The 26738-nt window shown below is 46.0% G+C and overlaps 1 protein-coding gene across 1 annotated transcript in view; it reads left to right on the top strand.

Moving 5' to 3' along the window:
• The first annotated feature begins 489 nt into the window (after positions 1-489).
• Positions 490-26738, top strand: part of CHL1 (cell adhesion molecule L1 like) — a 223342-nt gene continuing 197093 nt past the window's right edge. The window contains exon 1 of the mRNA XM_089781240.1: positions 490-708. The gene's annotated coding sequence lies outside the window, so the exon portion shown is untranslated. The remainder of the gene's footprint in view (positions 709-26738) is intronic.

The raw sequence follows: 26738 nt of genomic DNA, 5'->3' as shown, positions 1-26738 counted from the left end.
ATTATTTAAGGGTCTTGCCAGTAGGGTGCCCCCTCCTATTATTCAGCCATTGTTTTTCTCCTCTTGACTTTTGTCCTTTTTATTTCAGTTATAGTTAAACTGGGTTTATCAGCTGTGCCACCCATGGATACAGTTATTGAAGAGGGATGACCCCCTTGAGGCCAAGAGTAGGGAATCTACCCAGAGTCACTGCATCTCAGGTAAGTCCTTCACCTGGGTCCAAAGGATCCCTTGTCGCTTTGGACTCCTGACTGTTAGAGGGGTCCTCTGGCATCTCCACCGCACCGCGGTTCTACATTCTTCTCTCCCTGGGGCAGTGGAGTAGGGGTACTGCTGCCCCCGGGCTTGCAGTAATGACCCCCAAACCGGCCGTGTCCTTTGGCAGCGCCCCCTGTGTAAAACCTGCCCTGGAGAGCATGGACTGGCTGTTCCCGGCCCGCCGCTCACCAGACGCGGAGGCTGAAGGAGCCGGGCGCTCCCCAGCCCAGGGAGGAGGGAGTGGAAAGTGTGAACATGCTGGGACGGCACCCAGCGCTCCTCGCCCTCTGGCAGCACGGAAAGGAGGCAGGCACTTAGCCACAGCCCGCCGGGCCAGAGAAGGGCGAGCTTCTGCCAGCGGACGGGACCCCCAGCGGGCGAGCCACCGCGACCCCACCTCGCTCTGCTCCCCCCACGCCAGCTGCTGCGCCCGGGGAGCGGCTCCGTCAGGTGAGAGCTCCCCGCCTGCATGGGGGGCAGGGCTGGGGGCTTCGGCCACCTCGCAGCCCAGTCAGGGGGGTAGGGGGGAATTTCTGCCCCCCCCTGCAAGGCTGGGATTTGCTGCTGCCTCAGTGGGGGGGGGGACGATAGCTCCCAGCTGCGGGAAAGGGGCGTGGGCTGGGGATTTGCAGGCTGCCCCCCCCCCCGCGCCTCTGCACCGTCTCCAGTGGGGGGGGGGGGGCTTGTATGGTGGCGGCGGCTGGGGGGGAAGAGCACAGGCTGCTCCCCCCCCCCCCCAACAGCCGCGTGCGCGAGAGGCTGGGGCAGATTGGGGAGGTTTCGGGGCCCGTTGCCATGGCTCCCGGGAAGCTCCGCCGGAGGAGATATTGATGCCAGTCACGGAGGGAGCCTCCTTCCTTCCCGAGCGGTTCTCCGGTGGGGGGTGGTGGGGGGGGACGGACGGCGAGGCGGGGAATTGGGCTCGCGGGCTGGGACGCTGCCGCAAGTGGCGGGGGGGGGGGGGGAAGCTGCTGCCCACGGAGCGCAGCTCCAGCCTCCCCTTTCCCCTGCAAACTCCCGGCTCTTCCCAGCGAGGGACGCCCTGAGGTGGACCCAGCCCGCCCAGGCTGCAAGGTATTGGCTGGGGCGGGGTGTGGCGGGGCGGGGGTAGCAGGTGGGAAGCGGGCTGGGTGAGGGGCATCTCCCAGTTGGCTGCCCGGGGGAGCACGCGATGCGCTGCAGGGGGAAGACAAGGCGGTGGAGGGGGGGGGGAAGTTGAGGCGCGGGGAGCGGCCGGTTGCACGGACCCAAGCCTGTGTGCGTCAAGCGGGCGCTGCCCGCAACAGAGCGGCTGGGCTGGAGTGAACGCCCAGCCTAGTCGTAGCTGGTCCCCGCTTTGGAAGGGCTCTGCCTGGGAGCGGGATGCCAAGCGCAGCCGCTCGGTGTAGCGAGGGAGCGCCGCTCAGTCCAGCTATGCAGCGGGGTAGGCGGCAGGGCTTTAGGCTTCGGAATCGTGTCGCTGTCCGACTTCGCTTCCCAGGGGCGCTGGGAGAGAGGTCCCCGCCTCACACGTGTCTTAGGGAGCAAGCGACCAGCGAGTTGCTGCTTCACGCGTTTCCTGAGTCAGAGGCATTTTGAGATGGTCCGTCCATTGTTCAGGCAGTCTGGCTGCAGGGTGTGTGGTTTTTATGTTTTAAGTGCATGTTGTGACACACTGTGTAAAACTGCGGCCCGGCTAAAGTTTGGTCTTCAGTGCTAGAAAACACAAGGGGGAACTTTCAGCAGAGGAAGAAAAGAAGTGGGTTTGTATCCAAGCTCACAATCACAGATGGCTTGAGATGATAGTTTTAGGACTGTTTCTTCTGAATTTCATCTCGCTTTGTGAAAGTTCAAGTTTGCCAATCTCAGTTGGGTTCCTTTGGGGATTATATTTTCACATTCTCCTTTTTTGGCGGGTGGTTGTTTTTTCAATACAGGTAGTCATCTCTTTTTCTTATAAATATTTATCATCTTTCATTAGAGTTGTGTAATTATCTTTGCAATAAAATGTAGATGAATTCACTAAAAGTAGGGAGAAATTCAATCGTTTATAGGTATTGGTGGTACATGGTAATTTAATGATATACTCATTCTACAATCCACATTTTTAATCAAAAGATACATCTGTGTATAATTTTGCTAACCCCAGTTTTAAGTGGTTCCACTTAAATTTTCTGTTTGTGTAATTTCAATGGGCTTCTATGCAATGTAGTAGAACAAACAGCCTACACAAGCCTTTGCACCAGGAAACAGAAGTTGCCTTTTCACACACAGCTCCTCACTAAGATGATTTGGTTCATGTTTTTGACTGACGTGTTTTAGCCAGATGGACAGAGAAATTGTAAATTAATGTCTGTAAATGCAGTACATTTTGCATGCATAAGTCATATACAAGCATAGGTTTTCCTATTGTTTGGAAATTTCACAAATGATTTGAGTAATCTCATTTTGTGTGACTCTAGAGTGTTATTTGATCTGATAAATTATGTTGTAAAAAGTAAATGTTAATGGTATTAGGAAGAACTTCATAAGCACCAAGGAGCACTTTTGAACAAATATTATGAACTCATACCTGGTGATACCCAATGAGAGAGACAGTGTTTTATACAATAAAAATCATCCTTAAAATTAGTATTCTATATGCTTCTTTAAAATATGGTGATTAAATTTGGAAACAGTAATGTCAATAGCATTATAGGAACTATTCATGTGATCATTGGCACATTATCAGCCATGATCCTTTGCATACAGATTTTATTTACTTAACAAAATTGTTTCCAAATTTGGTTACCATCTTGTAAAAGCAAAATATAGAATATTCATTTTAGGGATGATTTTAATGTGATATATGGATGTCCTAATATAACCTTTAATGGTGTCTGCAAAATTACTGAATGATTTGCTCTCAGAAGGGCAAATTGTTTTTAATGGAATTGAAAAGGCTTGTGAACCCAGCTTCTTCATTACTTTCTCAAGCAAGGGTTCTTTGCTTGTCAATGGCAGTTTTGCCTGAGTAAGTTGATTACGAGACCAGGTCCTGTGATAACGAGAAGAAGGCAAGAGACAAAATAATTTATGCAGAAGAGAAAATAAACACAGGATTTGCATGAAAATTCTGGGAAATATCCATGACCAAAAAAATTATAAGCAAATTGGTTGTGTAGAAATTTTAACAATAATATAAGCATAGTACTTACATTAACTGAAATTGTTAATACAGTGCAACATTTTAAACAATCAAACTATAAGGAATTCTGAACCAGGGACTGAAATAAGACAGTAAGGATACTGCATTTTCAATTATGTGCATTTTGATTACAGTTTTATCCTTAACTCACTGCCTCTGTCTATAGAGAATGTAATTATTATGGGCATTTACTATGTGCCACATTTGTAATTAAACTTAATGAGTGAAGGCATAATAGTTATTCCAGAAAGCTCAGAGATAAGCATTCCTTTTAAATGAAAGATTGTATTATTCACAGTATTTTATGTCTGCCTAGTGTACCTTGGATTGCAGCCATTTTGTTTGCCATTAAAAGTGTAATTTATCACATATCACTGGAAAAAGACATCAACAAAAGCTAGCTGTACATTACTATAGTGATTTTTGTGGACAACTGTTTGCATGATAAGGAAGCTTCCTTCTTCTTTTTCCCAGTGGGAGAAGATAGTGACTACTCTAAGCAGCACTAATTACTCCATTTTATCTTGCATGTGTTACAATGGTGTAGTTAATTAAAGCTTTGCCCATTAGTAGTATGTTAAGAATAATGAATTAACATATCACATTTCATCAAAAGAACATCTAAGTTTATCTTCTAAGAATGAAAGTGTTATTGTGTTGCAGGAAGTCTCTGTGGCTTTCCCAAGTAACAAATTTGTTGGAATTCCTTAGCATGGTGCTTCAGAGCCTGATGAATGACTTGAATTGATCACAAACAAGTGACACTGGAACTATTGGTTGCTTAGCAACCCAACATGATTCCACAAATTTCTTCTGGTATTTATCCAGTAAACTAGAAAATTCTGTTTTTAGTTAAAGAATGTTTTTTTGCCAGTACAAAGCCTCACCATACCCAATTCAGATTGTTACTCAGAATGATGTCCCTTATTCTAGTACTGAAGCTGAGTATCAGAATGTATATGAAAAAGGGGGAAAGGGACAAAAAAATTATTACCATTGTTACTTGGAAATTGAGAATTTGACTTTCTCAGTGTTTTATAATAACTTGCAATTAAATATTTGTCCTTTCTCACTTAGACATCTGTTGAAAGGAAACCATCAGTGGGGAGCATAATCCCAACAAAGAAACTCATCCACTGAATGCTTTTTGTCATGCTGTCTTGAAATGTGAGGTCCTGCTAGGTCATGTTGAGTTACATCATACTTCATTATGAGTAAATGGAACATAACATGGAACATGCAGTTTGATGATTATCTGAATTATATCTGGGCAGTTTGGCACTTCCTATAGTTCATCAGACTGGAGACCTTTGCTGGGCTATTTAGCAGAAATTGTGAACTTTTTTAAAGCCACATTTTGTGTATTGGGTTGTCCAAAGCAAAATGAAAGAAAATAAAACAGTCTAATTTACTGCAGGTGACAAAGATATAACCTATTTTTAAAATGTATCATTCAGTTAACTAAAAATTGCTTTACTCTCAATAACACCATGATATAGTTCTTCTCAATAACATTTCAAAAAATATCAGCTCAGATTTTGAGTGTCTTTAAGACAGTGCACTACTATTGCTTGCTTGGTGTCAAAAACTCCCATAATTCTAGGTGGAGTCTGAAACCTGGCAACCTGTAGTAGAATGCTGTGCAGACAGTTTCTGTTCCGATTCAGGCTAAAATCGAAACCTCTGCAGAGCTTGCCATGTGGCCTCCGGCTGGAATCATACAGAAATTTTCCAGCATGGAATTTAGGATGCTAGTGCTTATGTCTATGTGAATGTGTCCATTGATCTAAATGTGAATTGCATATTCCTCTTATTTGTATACTTAGGTCACTGTTATCACTGTGAGTTCTGAGCATCCCTGCTGATCATTCTTGCTCTTAGTAAAAAATAATCCATGTGGACATGTATTGGGGTGAGAGGCAGGGACAATGGTGGCTACAAATAATGTTGCTTTTGCTTAGGCCTTTTCTCCATTTAGCAGGGGGTCTACCCTGCAGAGATGGATCTCCCTGAGGTTGATTTAGCGGGTCTAGTAAGGACCCAGTAAATCAACCACTGATCATGCTTCTGTTGACTTGGTATCCACTGGGTCATGAGGAGTAAGGGAAGTTGACAAGAGAGTTGCTCCCTTCCACTCTCTCCCCACACAAGGGGGACAGCATGATAAGTCAAACTAAGGTATGTCAACTCCAGTTACACTATTCACATAGCTGGAGTTGGGTGCCTTACTTCGACTTTGCCCCCTAGTGTAGACCTGACCTTAGACTGAAAGCCTGTAGGGGCAAGAATTATCTTTTATTCTGGTACCTAGCACAGTGGGGTCCTTATCCATGATTGGATGCTTTCACAGTATAAATAATATGATTAATGTTCATTTGTTTTGGGTCCACTTCCATGATTAACCAGCATTTGACCTGGAGTGTGTAAATAAGCATTAATAAAACCATTCTTGGAAGGGTGTATTACAAACTATGTGGGTGTGTCTAGACTATATGGCTCCATCGACGGAGCCATGTATATGAGTTTAGTGGGCAAAGGGAAATGAAGCGGCAATTTAAATAATTGCCGTTTCATGAGGCATAAAGGATCTGCCAATGAAGGGTTCTGGGGTTGGCAGATCCCCGTCTAGACTGCCGCGCTGTACCGACAAACAGCTAACCGGCTCAGCGCGGCGGCCATTTTGATGTAAATGAAGCGGAGATTATTTAAATTGCTGCTTCATTTCCCTTTGCCGACTAAACTCATCTACATGGCTCTGTCGACGGAGCCATGTAATCTAGACACACCCTATATGTACACGTGGTCATGTTTCCAAACAAGTGAGGTGTGAATGCACTTCAAAAGTCATTGGATTGGATCCTGTCATCTTTCTGCTGCTAGTGCTCTCATCAAGGTCCATGAGAATTTAAAGGGTGAACTGACAGAACTAAAATCTGACAATTAAACCACTGTTAAAATAATCCTAAAAAAATTGCTGCAACAATGTAAAGCCCCAAAGCAGTGAAAAAACCCCACAAAATCCCAAATGAAATCATAGTAGTCTTATGTGGATGGATATGGATACTTTTAACTCCTTAAGGCTTCCTATCTTTATTGTTATGGGGGGAATATCCCCTCAAAACATGACAGCCCTATATACAGAGAGTTCCTTGTTTATGTAGGGAACTACTGTCTGTTCTTCTGACTCTGTTATCTTTCCTTCACTGGAACAATTCCTATCCCTCATGGGATGCGCTGATCATGCACAAAGTTATACATTTGATGTCATTGTCAACAATGTGATGCAGCCAAATAGGCTGGGTACGGTAATGGAATATGGCCTATTAAAGGAATTGACACACAATGCCTAATGTATTGTTTTGTGACTACCAAATGAGTAAAGGATTTTTATACATTACCTTAAGGAATTAAGAATAACCCCACTAACTAAAGGAAGAAAGGAAGGTACAGTACTACTTAAGGCATTTAGCCCATATTGTCAGTGACTGGAACATGGACTGTTTACTTGATGCTTGTAGCATGCTTTGTTAGCCAGGGATTTCAGAGGCTAGTGTCCACGATGGAGACAGAGGCCAGGTGCCAGAGCCAAGTCAGAAATCTGAGCCCCTGGTCAGAACCAGGCTCTCTTTAGTGAGGTAAAACTGGATCAGGGTCAGGTACGAACAGGCAGAGACTTTATCATAGCCATAGGCTGTAATATGCTTCGAGTAGCTGCTGAACTGTAGCTTGAGAGGTAGTTTGCAGACTCTTCCAATCTATCTGGCAGTGAATCCAATCAAGCAGCCTGCTGTATTCCTTAGGTTGCTGGGAGACTGGCTCTGCTGCAGGCCATCCTGATTCCTGCTACTTACTTGGAAAAAGTATGACTTACAATCTAGGAAAGCCCATTACGAGCATTTCTGTCTTTAATACTAGTGTTGTCTGACATTTGAGCATCATTTAAGATTTGATTGTTTTTTATTTCTCTCCCATGAAGCTGAATCCTGAAGACAAAAGGAATTTTTGTTTGTTCTTTTTTGCACCTAATTTGTGCTTGCACTTACTTAGACCCATCTGCATGCACAAATGCCTTATTCATGTAACTGGTGGCTGTAAATTGCCTATGTATGTTATATGAATGTGCATGATAAAAAATGTTGCTGACCTCAAGTCTCCAATTTATTTCCCTTGTTTCCTTTGGATAACTATACAAAACATTCAACATAGTTAAGAATGGACTTGTATGGAGTTTCAGTATTTGTTGAGAATTGTTTTGTGCTCTGCCCTGTTGGTATGGCTTACAAATGTTTGTTTCTCTCTTTCCACCCCATGCATCAAATACAGGAGATTGGGTTTAAAACTGAGGAGGGAGAACTGGAGGAAGGAAGCCATACATTACAAATGGTATCTACCAAATGAGAATTACTGTTACATTTATATCCATTATATAGCATTACAGCTGTGCCAATATAAATCAGCATAACTCAGGGCCCCATCTTGCAAGCTGTTCCATCCAGTACAACCTTCATAAAGCTTTCTGGATGTTACTAGGATTTTGCATAGATTCAGATAGAATCACCAAGGCTTTTGTTGAGAAACTGTTTTAGGCCTGTGAGAAATATATTGACTCTGGTGTTCATGATACTTTTAGTCTAAATGATGAAAGTGCACTTTCCTATTTCCCAGCATATTGATTAAGCCGAATAATGTGTGATTATAGTAGCTGAATCGTGTGTTTGAATGACTTTGTGACACTTTTAATACAGTATTTGAAAAATCCTAGCTTTCATGATATTTGCCCAGTAAATGTGGCTCACTGCCGAAGAGGCTAGGGCACATGAATAATACTGCTCTCATATTAGAACCAAGGGTATATTGCCTTTTGTCCTGCAGTATACAAACCCCATGGTGTCCCATCTGCTAAAAGGTTAACAGCGGAATGAGCTGGTCTCTCAACTGGGGCTGATGGGTGGCCCTACAACAGCTGAGGAGGTTAAAAAGGCAGGTCAGAAGGGAGGGTGACTACCAGAGAAGCTGAGGAATGACAGAAAGCAGGCTCCTTCAGTGATGGACTGGCAGAAAACTGCCTAAGTAACTGTACTTCTAGAAAAAGGAGGATCATGGAATGTGTGTCTGGAAAACTGCCTTCAAGAGAGGTGGAAAGCAGTAATGGGTTGGGAGAAACCAGTTCTGATGGCTTTATCCAGGGTGGGGACCCAGGGATGGGAGTGGCCCTGGGTTCTCCTACCAACCCAGCAGAAGGGTTAGTAAATCCTGAAAAACACAGGCAGCTAAACTTCTGACAGAGCTAATCTCAAAATAGAGACTGTTCTTTACTAGGGCTACCAGCCTCATGACCTCTCAGGCTTTTTACCACCCAAGAGGTTAGAGATGATTAAGAATCCTGCCAGAGGGCTGGTGTTATAACAAGGAACAACTAGACACAGAATTAAACAGCAATTGGCAGAACAAAGGGGGAGCAACTTATTCAACCGTGAAAAGGTGCTTGTGGCTGAAAAACAGCCCTGGATACCATCCAATTAAGGTTCTCAAACTTTCAGAATGTTTCCTGGCACACAGTCTCTGGGCTCTTCCTTCCACCTAACATCAAATCAGTAACTGTTCTTTTTGGCTAGGTTATTCCTTCCAGGGAGGAAAAGGAATGATAGTCACTTGATATAAAAACAGCTGAGAACTGAGGAGAAAATAGTTTGTGGTCCTGGGGCTTCTACCAGGTACCTTCCAAATAAATACCTGAATTGCAGAAATCAGGCCAGTGTTGAAGAGTTTGCGTAGTAGCTCTTTCTATCTAAGTTTGTTAGAAAGGAAAGAAGAAAAGGTGAGCTGTACCTTTTTGTTATGGTCTCTTCTGGCAACCTGTTTCTTCTCTCCTCCAATGTCTCTCTGCCTGGGAATTGTACATAGTAAAGAGGATGAAATTCCTCTGTTCCATGCACATCCACATCTCTGCAGCTCTGGCTTCCTTTTTTATTTGCCTTTCATTGATTGCTCAGAGATTGTAGCTGCTGGTGCTTGCTCCTTCCTCTGGGAGCAGGAGGCTATACAGGGTCACACGATTATGGAATAAGTCCATTTGTAACTACTAATCTCTTAGAGATGGATAAAAATACGATTTTTGGGGGGACACAGTGATTCCTTCCATGTTGAAGGTATGAATTTCACTGCTGACCTCTGGAGTAAGAAGTAGATGTGCACATAACATGGAAGTCCAAGACCAAACGCTTGAAGATTTGGGCTTTTGTTGTAAAATGCAAGACGGTTATGAGATTTTTCAGAAGCACCAAGTTGATTTATGGTACCAGTCCCATTGACATTCAGTAGCTTTTTTATGGGACTGGTGCTCCCAACTGATTTAGGAGCTTATGAAAATCCCATCCCAAATATCGCTAATTAGAAATTATCATTAAAAGCTAGTTGGTTCAAAATGCACATTCCACGGGTCAAATCTTACAATCTACTCAATTCCAGCCAAAGACACAGAGATTACTCTTGTTCGACTGCTTGAATAAGTTGCAGGATTGGGTTAACCCTCCTTTCACTCTGCTCCTTTCTCCCAATCAGCTATATCTTGTTTTCCCCTCTTACTTTTGCAGTAGTACCACTATTTCACGGCCAGGCTTGCTGTCAGTTAACACATAAGTAGTAGTTTCAAATGCTGCATGTTGTGCTTCCATGCCACTTTAAAAGGAGAGAAAAGAATTGGCCTCCTGAGGTGTATTTCCTACAGCTTGAAAGTGCACTTTTTAAAATGCAATCATGCAGCTTGTCTCCTGCATGTTGTATTGTTACAGGTTAATTGCATCTCTAAAACACTTCACTTTGAGTTTTTATTGCAATTTCCAAATATATTTACCCAAAAGTGTTAGCTTTAATGAAGAATTTTACTTGCAAGAGAGCAGGATTTGGCCCTCAGAGACTGAAATGTATTTTTTGTAAGCTAAACGTATTGAATAAATGAGTGGCTAACTTATAAATGCTAACAAAACGGAGAGACTTTCATTCTGAATTTTTCAGGTGGGTTGCTTCTGATAGAATGACAATTCTAAAAATTCTTCCAAGAATTTATGATGGATAATTCTGATCCACTGTCCTGTCTAAATGGTACATGACATGTGAGCAGTGCATTCACAACATCCCTTCCTCCCAAAGCATGTTTTGAAAGGGCTATATTTTCTTTACCCGCCTCAGCAAAGTACTTGAGCACATGAGTCTTGCATTTTGACCCGAACATGGTCCAAACTATATTTTAGCTAAAGTTCTCTGCTAAGAAGAATTTCTGCTACTGAAAATACTCTTCTCCCTGTATGCAGGTTATTTATCCCAAGTCCATGGAGCTGAAGAGACTGCCTAGAACATCGTTGCTTTGATGTTTACTGCATTTGGTGATTGTGGTTAGGAATAACCCTTAAAAAGTCATTCATTTAAATTGCAATTCTAATTATAATTACTTCCCCCCATCTGTCTAACTGGATACTTGTTCACAGTTCTATATTTATATAAAATAAGCTTATTTTATCAGACACATACAGGAGATCCGGTGGTGCTAGAACAATTTTTATAGTCGGGGTCCTGATGATGAAAACAATGCATTTGGTGTTTGTTGTTATTACTTCAAGCCAAAGGATGCGGCAGAATCCCTATTTCTAGCACCACTGGAGATGAAAGTAGTAAGCATGGTAGGCATAATTTAACAGTAACTTATCTATATGACTTCTTTCCATACATATACATGGAAACTAAAGGTACATCTCCAGCTAAACACTCATAGAAAACCTGGGTCAGCTGTAAAAAAAAAAAAAAAAAAAAAAAAGGGGGCTGTAAAATTGCTGTGCAGACATTTGGACTCAGGTGAGTCCCAAAGCTTGGGCTACAGCCTCAGCCTGAATATTTACATGGGAGCTATTAACCCTGTGGTATGAGCCCTGGTTCCTTTATTCCATTGTATATGGTAGCACTTTATAGACACAAAACATGTAGATGGTATCATGAGCTTTCGTGGGCACAGCCCACTTCTTCAGATGACTCCGTGGGCACAGCCCACTTCTTCAGATGACCCGAGTCATCTGAAGAAGTGGGCTGAGCCCACAAAAGGTCATGATACCATCTACATGTTTTGTGTCTATAAAGTGCTACCAGACCATGTGGTGTTTTTTAAGTTTATCCTGTACAGACTAACTCAGCTACCCCCTGAAGCTTCCATTGTATATGTACCTCAAGGATGAAATTCTGGCCTCATTGAGTCAATAGCCAAACTCCCATTATCACGAGGGCTTGGATATGACCCCAAGAGTATGTCCATTCTATTGTGGTTTAAAGCTGTATTATATTTTGACAAAGTAGTATAAAAAAACTAGAAGGGAATAATCTGTTTTTTCGGTGTTAGTCTACATTGCCACTACACTGCAAGTTTTTGGCTTAGGGTTGTATGAAAACACTCCCAAGTGTAGCATGTTACAGTGCTATAAAGTGCCAGTGTAAATGGGCTCTCCCAGTGCTGTTAGCTACTCCCCTCATGGATGTGGTTTACATATAGCTCTGGGAGAGCTGTGGCCACACTTCCACTTTAGAGCGCTGCCGGGGCTGCACTTAAATTTTAGAAGTATGCACCACAGTTGTGTGACCCATTAAAATGGCTAGGATTAAATTGCTCTTCCATAGATATTACAAAGCCAGGACCTATCCCAGTATTCATGGGACTCCCTGAAAGCAAGAGAAGTTGAGGCTTTACTACATTTGTGGTAAACACATTCAATCCATCAGTTGAGTCAGTTTTCACTTAGACTTTTACTTCAGTCTGGGATTGTATCTGTGATTATGCTATTGAATCCCAACATCCCTGTTGGCAGGTACATTTATTGTAATACCTACCCCAAACCGAGCACACCTACTGCTGGGAGGCACTGCAGTTGGAATGTTGAGCTTCATTTCCTGTTTCATCCTCAGGAACTGCTGGAAATCAAAATCAATTTCAGTTCTAATACAGCACATAGTTTTAATAAAGAAGCATAGCTACACTGGCACACACAAAAAGTAACTTGTAAAGTCCAGTCCTGCAGCCATTTAAATCCAGGGTATCTCTCTGATTTATGTCAGTGAGAGCATGTAAGACTTGTATCTAATTATCTTCCTCGTACAGCAAGTTTTCATTGTCAGTATGTGAGTCTGCATCATCATTACTATGCAGGGAAACCTCATGTCTTCCTACTGCACATCAAGATGAAAATTTAATTCTCTATGCATCATAAATACGTGGATGTATTTGATGGGGAGCATGCAGGGAACAAACATCATGTTTAGCTTTCCTTTCATTCCTGACCTTCTGTATCAGAATATACTGAAACATCTGTGTACAGGCAGTCCCCGGGTTACGTACAAGATAGGGACTGTAGGTTTGTTCTTAAGTTGAATCTGTATGTAAGTCGGAACTGGCATCATCCGCTGCTGAAACTGATCAGTTTCAACCGCGGCTGAATCTGGACGCCAGTTCTGACTTACATACAGATTCAACTTAAGAAACCCAGGCATCCCCAAGTCAGCTGCTGCTGAAACTGATCAGCGGCTGATTCCAGGAAGCCTGGGGCAGAGCAACTCTGCCTCAGGCTTCCTGTAGTCAGCCGCTGGTCAGTTTCAGCAGCGGCTGACTTGGGGACGCCTGGGGCAGAGCAGCTGGGGTGCTGCCGGGTTGGTCCGGAGCGGCGCTGCAGGACCAACCCAGCAGCCCCCAGCTGCTCTATCCCAGGGGTAGGCAAGAAAAGCCTGGTCTGCTGGGAGGGGGGGGGGCACTAGCTGCACCCACCCCCCCAGCAGACCAGGGAGACGGGGAGCAAAGCCTTGGAGCATGCCCGCAGCGGGACAGCCCAGGCACGCCGTGGCTGTTCCACTGCGGGCGTGCTCTGAGGCTTTGCTCCCCATCTCTCTGGTCTGCTGGTCAGGAGACGGGGAGCAAAGTTGTGGAGCACGCCCACAGGGGGATGGCTCAAGTGCGCCCGGGCTGTCCCGCTGCGGGCGTGCTCTAAGGCTTTGCTCCCCGTCTCCCTGCAGACCAGGGAGACGGGGAGCAGCTTTTCTCACCCTGGAGGACGGGGGCAGCGGACCGCAGCGCATCTGGGCGTCCCGCCGCTCCCATCCTCCGGGGCGAGAAAAGCCCCGTTTGTAACTGCGGATCCGACATAAGTCAGATCTGCGTAACTTGGGGACTGCCTGTATTCACAAGGCAAGGGAGAGCCTAAATTATGAAAAGAAAGGGAAACAAAACCATTCTTCTAGGAGCCTGACTTCCTTCAAAATGTATGCTAAGCCTACTTTTAAAGGGGCATAATACAATCAAATGTTTTAGCCTTATACAAATACTACTCTTAACTGGGATTCTCTGGTCCAGCAACATCCGTAGTCCGGCACGGATGTTGCAGGACCAGAAAGTCCTGGTGGAGCACCAGTGTCAAAGATCCCTTTGGGGCCGGCAGAGCAGTAGATCTGCCCAGCAGGGTTAGGAGACATGCGTGTGGCTGCCTGATGGGGTTGGTAGCTGTTTTGCTCAGTGGGTGGTCCCAGAGCCCCAGTGCGGTGTGCAACTACCTTGTGGGGACTGGAGCCCTGCCGGTCCCAGAGCCAGAGCAGCAATGGCTGCCCAGTGGGGATAGTAGGGAAATGGGTCTAACAGGAGGCGAGAAGACAGCCAGCAGGCTAGGCAGCAGGGGCTCCAGAAATGACTTCCCCAGGTCCAGTAAAATCCAGTAAAATCCTTTATCTAGGACCGGTCAGGTCCTGAGCTTGCCAGACCAGGAAAGTCCAACCTGTATCACAGAAACAATTTTTTTTTGTATAAATACTATACACTTTCTGGAATAAACAATGAACATGGAAATTTCTTTCATGCCTAATCAATAGCCTAACACCTTGCTATTTAGAGTTTTATGCATCTTTTAATTCAAAACTCTAAACTCAGTCCATGAGATAGAATGGTTCCTAGAACATTAGGTACAAAAATAAAATTCAGTGCTTTAAACTCATCCTTTCATGTGCAACTCATCCTTTCTTTTTCTGCCTGAGTCAGGTACAGTGTCAATAAATGCCCTATAAAGTCAGTATAAATAATTAATGAAAACCAAGTTTACTGCAGGATGCAGGAGTGCATTCTGGTTGCACAATTCATGTCCTTCATCTCAGTGTTTTATTCCTTTTGGGAGAGGATGATGGGATATTAGGGAAGGTCCTTTCATGGGATCAACAACTGGCTAAAGGAAACAACAGGTATGAAGAAATGATTCATGTTCACAGTGGAGAGAGGTAAATAGCAGAATCTCCCAGGGCCCTGTTTGAGGGTTCACTGCCCCTCCCCCATGCTTTATGAAATGGACATATGGACATAAATGTACATAACGCTCAGGGCATGTCTACACAGGAAAGTTATTTCAAAATAACTTTGGGTATGTCTATACTACCCTCCTAGTTCGAACTAGGAGGGTAATGTAGGCATACCGCACTTACAAGTGAAGCCCGGGATTTGAATTTCCTGGGCTTCATTTGCATAAGCGGGGAGCCGCCATTTTTAAAACCCCGCTGGTTTGAACCCCATGCAGCGCGGCTACACGGGGCTCGAACTAGGTAGTTCGGACTAGGATTCCTATTCCGAACTACCGGTACACCTCGTTACACCGGTAGTTCGGAATAGGAATCCTAGTCCGAACTACCTAGTTCGAGCCCCGTGTAGCCGCGCTGCACGGGGTTCGAACCAGCGGGGTTTTAAAAATGGCGGCTCCCCGCTTATGCAAATGAAGTCCAGGAAATTCAAATCCCGGGCTTCATTTGCAAGTGCGGTATGCCTACATTACCCTGCTAGTTCGAACTAGTGGGGTAGTGTAGACATACCCTTTCTTAGTGTCTACACAGCCATACCTCTATTTCAAAATTAATTCGAAATAGCGGAGCGGTTATTTCAAATTTGGTAAACCTCATTCCATGAGGATTAACGCCATATTTGAAATAGCTAAATCGAAATAAGCGCTGTGTAGATGCTTATTTTGAAATAGGGGGCCTCCAGCCCTTCCCAGCATGCACTGGTGGCTACTCTGGGCCAAACCAGGAAAACTGTCCTGCTACCTCACAGCCCTGGAGCCCTTAAAGAGGTAGACTCTGGCCACAGTGCCTGTTCCAGCTGCAAGCCTGCCAGCACAGAGCCAGCAGTCTGTGCATGTGGCCCAGCATGAGCCAGCAACCCAGTGGCACCCAGCCCTACACCGCTCCCTAGGAGCAGTCCGGCAGCTCCCAGGAGCCTGCCAGGGGCCACAAAAGGCGGGCGCCTTCCTTGTCTAGTGCGAAGATCGTGGACCTCATTGAAGTTTGGGGAGAGGCCTCCAATGCCCACGATCTCCACACTAGATGCAGGAACGTGGCTGTCTACAGGCGGATGGCTGATAGCCTGGCCACCAAAGGCCACAGGCGCACGCAGGAGCAGGTGCGCATGAAAATCAAACAGCTGTGGCAGGCCTATGACAGGGCCTTAGGGGCCAGCTCCCAACCAGAGGCAGACCCAGATCCCTACCCCTATTATGATGCCCTAGACCGTATCCTGGGGGGTCAGATGATCTGTGCCCCCCAGGTGGTCATCGAACCTGGGGCAGAGGGCCCTGCTCATGACACGACAGAGGAGGAGGAGGAGGAGGACGATGGCCAGGAGCCGCAGGAGTCTGGAGGGAGCGTGCCCCGTACCCAGGACCCCCGAGCTGTCCCAACAAGCCTGTCGCTGGTGTCATCCGAGGCCGGGGAGGCCTCGACATGTGAGTGCCATCACTGTCCCCTTATGCGGGGCGGCGGGGATGTGTGTGAGAGGGAGACCAGGGACCACGCATGTGGGCCTTGCTGACCATGGAGCAGGCAGCAACCTGTGCATGTGCCATGCCACCCTGGGCATGTGGCCTTGGCTGGCTGTCACACAGGGGCCTTGGCCTGTTACCCACATGTGTGTATGTATGACGGCACATGGTGTGCTCCTGACCCCAGGGAGGGACACTGCATGATGCCCTCCCTTCACGAGCCCCCTCTATGCAGAGGCAGGGCACATCTCCCCTCCCCACCTACCCCCACTCTAGATACAGCATAGGGGCAGTCCCAGGCCAGCTCACACTTCCGGGGGTAGCAGGACATGCCAAACATGGCCTGTATACAAGCACATCATCTCTGATGATGTGGAGACCTGCCGTGCTTGTCACGCAGAGGGGGGCTGGGCTTCACCCACTGTGTCCCCTGGGAGAACTGACCACTTCTCTTGTTTCTCCAGAGCCGCAGCAGCTGCGAGTGCAGGGCACACCGCCCCACCCAGGACAGTCTCCCGCACCCAGGCCAGCAGGCTGACCCGTAACCAGGAGGTGTACCAGCGGCAGCACATGGGGATTCTGCAAGGCCAGCACTGCACCTTCGACCGCTGGGTGCATGAAGACCTGCAGCTGTGGCGGGAGAGCTGACGGGAACTGCTTGCCCAAGGCGGTGCCATCTTTGACCACCTGCAGACCCTGGTGCAGAGATTGCTACCTTCTGCCGCTCCAGCCTCAGCTGCCGCCCCAGCTACCACTCCTCCTCCTCCCACTCCTGCTCCCCCCCCACCCTCCATACCCACTCTTCCCCCGGGAACGCCGAGGCCCCTGCACCCACAGTGCTGGGAGACAGGTGGACCAGCAAGATCCCCAACCCTGAACTTCTCCTCCCCCTTCCTCCCCTCACCTCCCCCTTCCAGCTCCCTCCTAGGTTTCCCCCTCTTCTCTCCTACCCTCATTTGCCCCCCACCCCAGTTATGTTCAATAAACAGAGTTTGTTTTTGTCAACACGTGTCTTTATTTAATGGGAAGGGGGGTTAGAGAGGGGTCAGTGAAAGGATGTGAGGGTGAAATGAGGCACAAGCCCCCAGTGGGGCACACCAGGGAGATTTTAGTTCTCCTCAGAATGGAAGATCTCCTAGATGGACAGCCCCCTGATGGGCCTCCTGGCTGGCAGCTGTGCGGGGCTGCGCGTACAGGCCAGTCAAGTGGTTGGCCTCTGCCATCCAGCCCGACCGGAAAGCCTCCCCCTTTCTCTCACGCAAATTATGCAGCACAGAACATGCTGCCACCATGTGTGGAATATTCTGCTCTGATAGGTCCAGGTGAGTGAGGAGGCATCTAAAACGGGCCTTCAACCACCAAACACCCCCTCCACCATGATGCAGGCCCTGCTGAGCTGAGCATTAAAGACCTGTCAGGATGGGTTGAGGTGTCCTGTGTAGGGCTTCATCAGCCAGGGTTGTAGTGGATAGGCCGCATCCCCCATCAGGCTCACAGGCACGTCTACGTCCCCGACCATGATGTGGCGGTTGGAAGAAAGTCCCGACATGCAGCCTGTAGCACATAGAGGAGTTGTGGTAAACCTGCGCGTTGTGTGCTTTGCTGGACCAACCCACGTTGATGTCCACGAACTGGCCCAGGTGGTCAGACACAGCCTGCAGGATGACCAAGAAGTATCCTTTCCGGTTGATGTAGAGGGAGGCCTGGCGGACCGGGGCACCGATGGGGATGTGCAGCCCATCGATTACCCCCCCACAGTTGGAGAAGCCCAGGGTGCCAAACCCCTCAATCACTGTGTCCACATTAGTGAGGAGGATGACTCTGCACAGCATCACTCTGTTGATGGCCTTGATCACCTGCAGAGGGACACATAAAACCACCGAGAGTCACTGGGGTGCCAGGGTGGCTGAGAGTGCTCCTTCTCCGCCACTTCCCCATGCCCCGCTCCCAGGAGCAACCCCCCTGCAATCCTGGCCACCGCAGGCAGCCCATAGTGTGGGTGGGACAGACCAAACCTTCCCGTAGAGGGAACTTGCACTACCTCCCCCCCTTTTCCCTGGGGCAGCCCATCACCTCCTTGCCTCCCGCCCCGCCCCCCCCTCCAGCACAATGATCGGAGACTGCCATACCTGAATGAGAACTTCTCCAACGGTGGATCTCCCCACGCCAAACTGGTTGGCCACAGATCGGCAGCTATCCGGCATGGAGAGCTTCCTGAGGGCGATGGCCACAGGCTTCTGGAGAGGAATGGCGGGCCTCATGTGCGTGTCCCGTCACCACAGAGCAGGGGTGAGACACTCAGAGCTCAAGGAAGGAGTCCTTCTTCATCCTTATAGTCGAGTCCCAGCAGATCTCGTGCCACGCACCCAGGAGTGGGGCCGCCTAACCGCTGCGCGCCCGGGGCTGGCACTGACCATATGCTGCGTGCCCGGGGCTGGCGCCAGCAATGCATCCAGGGGCTGGCTCCGCCCATGCGCCATGTGCCTGGGGGCAGGGCCAGCCCCGATCGCTTGGCGGGCGCACAGAAATGGCCCGGCGGGCGCCATGGCACCCACGGACACTGCTTTGGGGACCACTGGTATAAGGCTATGTCTACACTGGAGGGTTATTGCGCAAGAAGGGCTGTTCTTCCGCAGAGTGTCCACACTGCCCACTCACTCTTGCACAAGAAGATTTACAGTAAAGTGTGGTAAGAGAGGGCTTCTTGCGCAAGAACTGTGCTCTTTTCTAACAGGTGTAAGTCCTCTTGCGCAAGAGCTCTTGCACAAGAGGGCAGTGTGGACGTGCGACAGGGGTTTCTTGTGCAAGAAAGCCCTATGGCTAAAATGGCCATCGGAGCTTTCTTGCGCAAGAGAGCGTCCACACTGCCATGAATGCTATTGCACAAAAGCACATCTCGCACATGGCAGTGTGGACATTTGCTTGCACAAGACCAAGATGTTCTTGCACAAGAAGCTGCCAGTGTAGACATAGGCTAAATGTACTTTAATACTCATGGTATTGTGTAGTGGTAACTTTCAGTACTATGCTAGATCCTGGACTCATAATATTCTGCTATTCTATTGTGTTATTACAGGAGCAGCATGTTGTTCGGTTTTTTTGGGTGGGAAGAAACATTACGACAAACATTCCTGATCTTCTCTGATATCTGATCAGCTGGCAGGTAAATATTCTGTGTAGAGCCTTGCAAGCCAACTGGAAGCTGATGGGAACTGACTACAAGGATCAGATCTGAAAACAACCCAGCTCTCTTGGGGATGGGTTAGTGTCTGAGCTCATCCTCCTGTCATGGGGTCTGTGTGGTAAAGGCTGCTCCACTCCTGCCAGCTGGTGCCACTTTATTGTGGGCTGCAGAGTGAGCCTGATAAAAAGCTGCAGAACCTCTCATTCCATAGTGCATGCAGTATGGCGAGGCAGCGGGAGGTGGGCATGGCGCAGGCAGTGGTTGCTTCAGTGGCTCCATTGGCCAGAGCAAGAGATGTGGGGGCTTGAAGACTCTAGCAGGCTGAGCCCCACAAACGTTGACTTGGGTTTGGAGTGAACCTGAAAATGTCTCAGTTCTCTTGGGGTGAGATCAGGTGTGCTTGGGCTGAGTTTGGTGTGAGAGAGGCTTTAAAATGAGGCCCAAGCAAACCTCTACTCAGTGGTACTTTTTTGAAGTCTATGGAATGATCTGGTCAATATCCCCACTCTCGGACCCCAAATTCTCACAGGTAACAGTGCCTAAGTCTGCATGGAAGGCATTATTTAGCACAAAGCTGCACTACCGGGGTTTAAACTCATTGAATTGTGAATTGCTTTGGGAATGTAAAGGTAGGAAACACCATAATGGATCTGGATAAAGGTCCATTTATCCCTGTGTCCTATTTTAAGTAACCAATACAAGGTGACTCAAAGACAGTGTAATGGACTGTTATGCAATAATATGTCTGTAGAGAATGTTCTTCTTAACTCCAGCCATTTAGCTATTGGTGTACGTCGTTAATTTTGGCTTATGAAACACATGGATTATAACTCTTTTATGTTTTTATATGATCTAGTGAGGGTATTTTTATTATCCATATATAAAGGTCTAATACTTTTTAAGCTGTTTATGATCTTGTCTTAGTTATGTTTTGTGGTAGTGAATGCAGCGGGTTAATTAGCGTGGCTTTCTTTTCCTACTTAAAATTTGCTATCTTTTAATTTCACTGTGTAAACAGAGTTCCCATGTGACTTTGTCTATACAATTTATTATTTTGTATTATTAATGTGACTGAAGGTTTTCCTTTTTCAATTAATGGCCTTACTTCTATTGTTTGCCTCATAGAGAAATCTCTGCATACTGTCATATTTTGCCATCCTTCTTTAGGCCTTCTTTATTTCTAATCGATTAGTATGGTGCTAAGGTAAACACAACTCAGTATTCCAAATGAGGGCCTATAATTAATACATATAATGCCATAATTCTTTCTGTTCTTCTTTAACCCTTTCTTCTTTAACCCTTTCAAGCAGCATATTAACTAGTTTTCTGGATACCAGTATGCACTGTGCTGATACTGTACATTAGACTATAGGTATTGCTGTTAAAAAATAAAATCAGTGCTTCTGCTGTATGGACATATTTCCAGGGATCCAGAACTGTTGGGTCAATTTAATCTTTCAGAAATAAAGTGCACTAGTTTGTACAATTGCCTATAATATGTTAGAAGTGTAATCAATTTGACAGATATTTCTGAAGATGAAGTTTAAGAAATTTCAATTGTGCCATTGGGTCTTGTAGGTTTTCCTGACTCTATATACAATTGAAAATAGTTAAAGGAATCATATATATAGTAGTCCAGTGTCTGTAACTCTGTTACGCTGAAATGCTGACTGTTCCCTCTGGGCGGAGCTGTTGCCTCCCTAGCTGTTCCCTCTGGGCGGTGCTGTTGCCTGAGTCATGTCCTTCGCCTCCTGCAGTGGCACTCGGCTGACTTCTGCGCCGCTCAGCCAGGCCGCCGCGGGGGAGCAAGCGGCGCAAGCGGCTGTTTGGGCACCACGGTCCCCATGCAGCACAGGGATGCTGCACGGGGAGTGCAGGGTCAAAATGGCCACTAGTGCCGCTTGCTTCCCCATGGTGACTCCGCTGAGCAGTGCAGAAGTCAGCCAAGCACCCCGGTGGGAGGCGAAGGGGGGTGGGGCGGTGACCTACATGGCCAGGGGGTGGGGATCAACTGTGTATGTCACCGCCCCGCCCCCCTTCACGCCCCTCTTCGCCTCCCGTCATGAAGCTTGGCTGACTTCTGTGCTGCTCAGCCGGGCCGCTACGGGGGAGCAAGCGGAGCAAGTGGCCATTTGGCTCCCCCACGGCAGCCCTGCTGAGTGGCACAAAAGTCAGTTGAGCGCCATGGCAGGAGGCGAAGGAGGGTGGGGCGGTGATGTGCGGCATGACAGTGGCTCCAGGCCCCGCCCCCTGGCTATGAATGTCACCGCTTCGCCTCCCACAGTGGCGCTCGGCTGACTTCTGCACTTGTCAGCCGGGCCACCGCGTGGGAGCAAGTGGCGCAAGTGACCATTTGGGCTCCACAGTCCCCAGAGTGAGAGGCAGGAGAGGGAGGAGAAGAGAAAGAGAGAGACAGAGAGAGAGGCAGGAGGCGGAGGAGAGCTGAGAGACAGATGGGGGGAGGCGGTAGGAGGAGGAGAGAGAGAGAGAGACAGAGCGAGAGACTGGAGGCTCAGGAGTGAAGACCGACGAGGAGGAGAGACCTGAAATCCCGTCTTATGACGGGCTAATTGGCTAGTTTAAAATAGTCCTCTAAAGTCCTCATTCTTAGAGCATAAATCAGCTTCAACTAATGCGGAGTTGGGAAGAAATTTCCCTCTGGCAGATTATTCCATAACTGCCAATTGCAAGGTTTCTTACACTTTCCTCTGAATTAGTCAGTAATGACCAGCAATGGAGACGATATATGCATTGGATAGACTACTGACCTATCAAAACACAGCAATATCTATATTAGACTAATACTTTTATTAAGTAGCTTAACAGTTCTATGTGTGTGGCTCTTTTGATTTGAAGTACACTATTTTACAGGACAAGAAATGTAGTTGGAAAACAGAAGCAACACATTGGCTACGTCTAGACTGGCATGATTTTCCGGAAATGCTTTTAATGGAAAAGTTTTCCGTTAAAAGCATTTTTGGAAAAGAGCATCTAGATTGGCACGGACGCTTTTCTGCAAGAGCACTTTTTGCGGAAAAGCATCCGTGGCCAATCTAGACGTGCTTTTGCGCAAAAAAGCCCTGATGGCCATTTTCGCGATTGGGGCTTTTTTGCGCAAAACAAATCTCAGCTGTCTACGCTGGCCCTTTTGCACAAAAGTTTTGTGCAAAACGGACTTTTGCCCGAATGGGAGCAGCATAGTATTTCTGCAAAAAGCACTGATTTATTACAGTAGGAAGTCAGTGCTTTTGCGGAAATTCAAGTGGCCAGTGTAGACAGCTGGCAAGTTTTTCTGGAAAAGCGGCTGATTTTCCGGAAAAACTGGCCAGTCTAGACACAGCCATAGAGTTTGATTCATAAAAGAACATTAGCACACACATGAAGCCTCAGGTAGGTGCACAGGTATCTGAAAATGGAATTCAGAAAAGTGAGCACAATAGGAGGCTTCCTGATTTAAGGAAACTGAGGGGTTTGTGCTTAGTCACTATACATTGCCTATATGATTCATTATTTTATATTAATCATGTGATGGAAGGTTTTTCTTTTTAAACTAATGGTTCTACTGTTTGCCTGTTACAGAAATCTTTGCATTCTGTCATGTTTCACTATCCTTCTGTACTCCATTCTATTTCTAGTCTATAATTTCTAGTCACTATTAGGTCAGTGGTCTATCTAATCCAGCCAGTTGGGCTGAAAATGTACCCTTTCTTGGTATTAGACAATTATGCTGTTTTTTTGCTTCCCATCCCCCTAAAAAAGTGGGATGTGAACAATTAGGGACCTCCTTCATGAGAAGTGTTTAGGGATACCTGGGATAAATGGGGAGACACCTGGTTCAAATTCCCCTTTTCTCTGAGCAAGAGAAGGTATTTGAACAGGGATCTGCTAACTCTTAGGTGAATGTCCTTAGCCCTGAGCTGTAGGATATTCGATTATGGAGTGCCTTCTGCATCACTCTCATTAAAGCTATTCCACTGTGACTAAATAATTTAAAAAAATTGAATATAGGAACGGGATTCTGGGTTGCCCACCTCCAGCTGAGTGCTGTAAGTATCAGGTTACCATGTCATTCTCTCTCCTCCAACTCCCAATGCATTTAATTACACTACAATAACATCACAGAAGGGATGGAGGAGACTCTTCCTCACCCTGGTAATTCAGAGGCTATGGCACTCACCTGAGTGGTGGTAGAATCCTGTTTAAACCTCTTCTCCCCCTCAGGTGGAAGACAGACTTGAACACTGGGTGGGGCTTTTGCATCCAGGATGACTAACTGATAAAGACTGTCCTAAAAGTTGAGAGAGATTCGCTTTCTCTTTCTCTTTAAAATGAGGCCCAAGCAGACCTGTCTACTCAGTGGTACTTTTCTGAAGTATATAGAATGATCTGGTCAATAGCCCCGCTCTCAGACCCAAACCTCACATAGGGAACAGTGCTTAAGTCTGCGCGGACTTTCTCTTCCCACTACATAAACTCACTTATGGGGTCTTGATCTGGTAAGTAAGAGCTGAGCATGCTTACCAAATCAAGCCTCCTCTGTGGGTTAGAGGCTTGTTCCTTTGTGTAGTGCTCTGAGGCACAGGCAACTATAGGCCTGCTCAGAGGAAGAAACCTGGATACCTGGGGAGTCTTTGCAGTGCTGAATGAATTTAGTCACCAACCAGTTTGGGTGCAGCTCAGCAGAAGTTTTGTGAATCTCACTGGAACCTGATTCAGGTGCCTAAGTCCTTAGGTAAATTTAGGCCAATTTAGTTTATATAATTTTCTAGATTGTTTTTTTCCTTTCAGTCACAAAGAATGTTGCCAGCACTCTGATTACTTTCCAGGAAGGGAAGCTAAAATCATATGCAGGATCTTGAGGCAAAAGCCAAGCTACTGCACACAACAACAAAAACAAACAAACTTGATATGGAAGCGCATAAATGTTAGATATTCCTTTCTATTCTCTCTCTCTCTCTCTCGTATTCACACACACACACACACACACACACACACACACACACACACACACACACACACATATAGAGAGAGAGAGAGGGAGTGTGTGTGTGTATATATATATATATATATATATATATATATATATATATATACACACACACACACTAATCCTTTTATCATGTTCAGAAATACCAAGAAGTGCTGAAATACTATGGCACCAATTCTGGCGTTGCTAGCGGACAAGTCCCTTCTGAGCATCCGTATAATAAAGAGGTTCAGTTATGCTTGGTCTGTTGGACTGCTTCCTTTTGGATTTCTCATCTCCATAAGAGGGACTGTACAAAAGAGCACTCCTGCATTTGGCAGTAGAAGCTCATTGTGGCAGATGTTATGACTCAGACTAGACACACTGAGATTCAAACTGTCTTTTTTTTTTTCATAAGCGGCTTGCCCCCAGGCATGTTCTGACAGGGAGGATATGATTTCAAATTAGAAAGTAAATGTGAAGAGCTAGAAACTATAGCTACAAATCGCAGAGATTTCTCAGCATGACTCAAGGAAAAAAGTCTTGTGCTGCTCACTGATCATTTTCTGTACTGATAGGGTATTGCTGCCGCTGTTATCACGGGCATTAGAACAAGTAGTTTATGGCTCTGTTACTGATTTTTGAACATAATTTCCCCCATGATCTCAAAGGCAAAATTTAGACCACAAGACTGGCAGAGTTTATCAGTGCATAATGTCCTCTCTTTCCTACTGTTGGTAACTTTATTTAAACTGCTCACTGCTATGGCCACTTTCATTAATATTACCTGTTAAAATAGAAAATCTAGTGGAACTTAAATACACTTATTGGAAGTATTTGTCAACAGACACAGTGCACAGAGCAAGAAGCTCCAAAAAATACAGTGTTTAAGAAATAGAAGAGCTTAAAAATTGTATGTGAAGAAATTAAATAGAGTGAGAGGCCCAGTAAGAAGATAAGAGTCTCTGAGGGATGCACAGTGCTTCTGTTGACTCACCATCAATGTTCCCTCTAATCTTTTCCGATTTTGTCTGGATTTTTTTTCCAGCCATGTGAACCACCAGTAGAAATGCAAATCTAGCTGTGGGTGCTGTTCTAATCAGCTGGGTAGTATTGGACTCTCTTCTGAGTGGTTGCACAATTGCACAGCTTATGGGGAATGCTGCCTACCATGTTAGCTTAGAGAGAGAATCTAGTCAAAAGCTACTTGGTAAATTCTGTTGATTCATTGTGGCAGGCATGGTTTGTTAATGATGGGAAAGGCTGGTGTAACCCTTATTTAAGAGGGAACTAATATGAGACAGGCAGATCCTGAAGGAAACTATTGAAACAATTAGGTGAGGAAAATTAGATTGAGGGGTCTGTTCTGTTAATGTTGTTAGCTAACAATAAAGCCAACCAAATACTGGAAGGAGGTAGGCTTAACCTTTCATATAGCATATGGACTTTTTCTGGAGCATGCTCAATGCTAACTATTCACAGATACAGGGATACAGAAGATATTGCTCCTTCTTCTTTTTTGTATTTGTTTTTTTTTTTACTATCTGATATCAGTGGTCTGTGTTAGATTTCTTGACTCTAACATTTCAGGTATTTCATTAGAAGTAGAATATTCTCAAAGGAGGAGAATTCTCTTTCTTTCTAGACACACACTGAGGCTGTGTCCAGACTCAGGGGTTTTTTCGAAAAAAGTAGCCTTTTTTCGAAAAAACTTCACCTGCGTCTAGACTACAGCCGCGTTCGTTCGAAATTAAATCGAAAGAACGCGGCCTTTCTTTCGATGGCAGTAAACCTCATTTCACGAGGAAGAATGCCTTTTTTCACGAGGAAGAATGACATGCATCTGACGAAGTGGGTCTTTGCCCACGAAAGCTTATGCTCCTACACTTCAGTTAGTCTATAAGGTGCCACAGGACTCTTCGTCGTTTTTTCGAAAGTGCTCTTTCGAAAAAAGGCATTCTTGAATGCCAACAGGGCTTTTTAGAAAGAGAGCATCCAGATTCACTCACTGCTTTCTTTCGAAAAAGCGGCTTGCTTTTTCGAAAGTTCCGCTTGCAGTCTAGATGCTCTTTTTCGAAAGGCTTTTTCAAAAGTATCTTTCAAAAAAGCCTCTTTCGAAAGAGGCTTGCAGTCTAGACATAGCCTGAAAGAAGAAACCTGAAAGTTGGCAAAGAATCAGCCAGAAGCAGATGACTGATTGACTTAAAAAAGAAAGTGTCAGAATAAGAATAAGAGAGCAAACTGTGTCAAAAACTGGCTTCTAAGTAGCTTGTCAATAATTTAAGATTTCAACTAGGTTGAGATTGTGACCACTGATAGGAAATTTTCCCTACATCATCTTTCATGTTAGAG

Source organism: Pelodiscus sinensis, chromosome 11, assembly GCF_052426305.1.
Source record: "Pelodiscus sinensis isolate ZL-2025 chromosome 11, ASM5242630v1, whole genome shotgun sequence".
In the NCBI taxonomy this organism is placed as follows: Eukaryota; Metazoa; Chordata; order Testudines; family Trionychidae; genus Pelodiscus; species Pelodiscus sinensis.
The sequence above is the reverse complement of the archived record's forward strand: the minus strand, read 5'-3'. Positions and strand labels throughout refer to the sequence as shown.